Genomic DNA, 3356 nt, shown 5'->3' with positions numbered 1-3356 from the left:
GCTCTGAGAAAGGGATTCTCCATCCTGACAGTTTGGAGAGCAGTGTCTAATCTAATCAGCATCAGAAATTGATGACAGGTGCTTGCAATTCATTCATCACTCGGCCAGCAATGAGATTGGTCATGCAAATACTGGAAAGAGTGAGTGCTGATTTTATAGGGCTCTGAATTAATGTTGTGCTTAATAAGTTAAAAGCCTTTCAAAGAACCTTCCTCCTCCAGAACAAGTGCCAGCCAAAGCAGTGTCACATGCCTGCTGCTCATTCACGTGCTTTTCCCTGCTTCTTTCTTTCTCTGCTGGCTATAACATAGGCCAGCTCTTGCCAGATCTTTGACCACCCTGCTGAATGGCTTGCAAGGCAGGGACCTCTTACCCATTATTTCAGTACTAGTGTTGCTATCTGACCTATTCAGGTTATGTTTCTTCTACTTCCCATATTATTTAGGCTCACCCTTTATCTGATCTTGATCTTTTCCCTGTCAATGTAACTTTTATGTTAGCACTCTCCGCACCCAAATTCTGTGTTGTGTAGGAGAATTGTTACTCAGCCTGCAGCTGTGTATGCCTGAGCTGTTCTGCACACAGCTACTGATGCATGCCACAGGGCGGTTCAGGGATGTGTAGCTTCCATTAGAGCTGCTTTCTACTGCCTAAGCAAACAGGAGACACTTCTCTTAGGGACAATATATGTTTTATTTATCTGGGTAGTTGCAATTCCCAGTGCAGTTCCCAACTGCAGACACTGTTCCTTTCTCTGTCTCTTCCGGGTCAGGAAATCTGCTGCTCTTACAAAAATGTTTTGGCTGTTGGATTGCTGCCTAGTGCCATTCTGAATGCAGTTCTGTCAGCTCTTGAAGGGTTAACATCTGATGCCAGCCTCTGTGGGCACCAGACAAAGAAAATTCTGCTTTTGGGTTTAATATGTCAGCTCTGCTTTTAGTGGAGCTGTGGAGATTCAGATTCTCCCCCCGCAGTGCAGCATGTAGTGGGTGAACGGTGGGACAGAGATACTGTTATGATGTTTTTTGTCTACTGGGCAGAAAAAGGAGGGTTGTGCGGTTCATCTTGCTGCCTGTCTTGCATTGATTTTTATAATGAACTGCAAGAAAGCTCTTGCTAATCTGACCTCCATTTGACTGAAGGTTGGGCATGTCCCCAGATGGCAATTCGTGTTAGCCTTTGCTTCACTGCTTATGCAAAAATGCCTACTTTTCTTAAAGGCTGCAGATGTTTTCTGAGAAATCTGCGTGGCAAAGGATTTTACTTTAGAGTATCCACGGTGTACAGAGGAAGCAAAATGGAGAGGAAAATAATGGTAGAAAAACGCTGCCCTACTAAGAACCAGACTAGAAATAGCTGACTTGGTCATATAATTGAGTGGCCAAGATCTGTTTTCGTAAAGCCATCTGATAGGAGTAAAGCTTTCAGACACCAGAAAAGCTTCCCAGGAGTAATTTGTTCATACTCCTCTTAAAAGTATTTCTCTGCCTTTCTGGAGCTATAACTGGAGCTATATGGGCCAGCTGCCTTGCAGCAGTGGCAGGAATAAAAGGGAATAATTCAGTGTAATTTGTTAAGAATTTTCAGTCTGTACAGGTGTTGCATCCTATGTGACAGTACTCTCAGACTGGGCCGTGTTACCAAACAAGCTACAGGAGCCTGTAACTGATAGGAGAGAAGAGCATGGTCCAAAGTGCTGGACAAGGCCAACTATCAGTTTGTGTTTGCTCAAAACTGCTGCAGTCAAGAAAAGGCCATGACTCATCATTTCAGGCCACGGTTTGGGCTTTGGGAGGAAGGAGAGAAGTGAGCATCTCTCAGACATTCCTTATTCATTGCTCAGAGTGACACCAAGGACATGGCCACGTTGTTTGCTGCAGTCTGTAAGTTTCCATTCCACTCTTTGTGGCAATCATTTCCAACAGCCTAACTCTCAAGATAAAATGCACTGCTGATCAGCCAAACTATTGCTCCTCCTATTGTGCAGCAAAGCCCCTTATTCATATGGGAATGTTGATGGATCAGAGCTTTCTCATGGAGTTTTAGTATGTTCCAGCTGGCAGCTTGAAATATATACTGGTTTTGTTCCATTTCTCCTCACCCTTGACTCATGTACACTGTCATGTGGTGCTTTTTTGGCCTTGTTTTCTAAGGAAGATGTAGTCTTCCCCCACCTACGTCTGACCATTTGCTCCCTTTCTCCTCCTCTTAGAAGAAGTAACTTCTGAGCCTTTGGATCAAATGAGCTATGTTTGCTAGGAATCGGGGTTCGAAATCTCAACAGAAAAGTATAATATGTACATATGTAATACAGGGAACTGTTGCTTTTTATGCTTCATATCCCTACTCCAGAAAGCTACTTCACAACTTCCGCTAGGTGGTTTTGAAGAGCATAGAGCAAAGCTGTTATTTCATTCCTTGGACTATTACTGCAGAACAAGCTTTAACAGAAGGCTGCAAATTAATGGAAGGCAAGAGGCTAAATATATCTCAGTGCCTGTGCAACCTGCTGCTATCAGAAGCAAGCAGCCAGCGCAGGTGCTGGGAGCAGTCAGGCCATTGCAAATTAACTCTCATGGTGGCTAACAGAGGTGTATACTTCTGCCCCTCGTCTTGGGGACAACTGGTTAAACACTTAACATAACTTTGTGGAGTAGACAGCTTGTTGAGCTAGCCTCCCACTACCTCCAAAATAACCATGAGTGGCGTTACGTCTAGGTTTTAATTAACCTGGGCTGCATGTAGAGCTGTTATTGCAAAGTAGTAATATCTGTCTCCTTTTCCCAGCAGTTTAAGGACCTGCTGGTAATGGCAGTGGCATGCAGTGCAGGGCTGAGGGCTGTACGTTTTATTTTCTTCCATTAAATGGAAAGGGTGGTCTTTGCAATTTCTGTCCTATTTGCTGCAAATGTAAGTGTTGTTTGTTGGACAGAGCGGACATTTGCTGATTTAAAGTAGCTTGGAGCTGCTCTTTCGCCAGCTCCCCCATTAGCCAATTACATGAACCAGGGGACGCTGGCAATGCAAAAATGAGGAAACTGCATGTTTATCTCACTGCATAGTTCATTCATCAACATTTTGGTACAGTTACCTAGTGCTGTCATCCTGCTATCTCAGGTGCTGTGTGCATTCTCACTGAAAACAGGAGGACTTGCCTCTCACTAGGGTCATGGCTGACCTTCCTAAAGTTTCTGCTCTTGCTCTTGCAGGCATCCTTGGATATGGATGTATCCTGGTCAGCAGAGTGAATTCTGCAGATCGTTGGCTTACTTTGTGCTTGGATCCTTTTGTAGGGCAAATGGGAGTGGGTAGAGCAGTACTTTCATGAAAGTCCTTGGTGCATCCAGGACTTTACC

The sequence above is a fragment of the Coturnix japonica genome, chromosome 7 (genome assembly GCF_001577835.2).
Source record: "Coturnix japonica isolate 7356 chromosome 7, Coturnix japonica 2.1, whole genome shotgun sequence".
Lineage (NCBI taxonomy): Eukaryota > Metazoa > Chordata > Aves > Galliformes > Phasianidae > Coturnix > Coturnix japonica.
Note: the sequence above shows the minus strand (reverse complement) of the source record.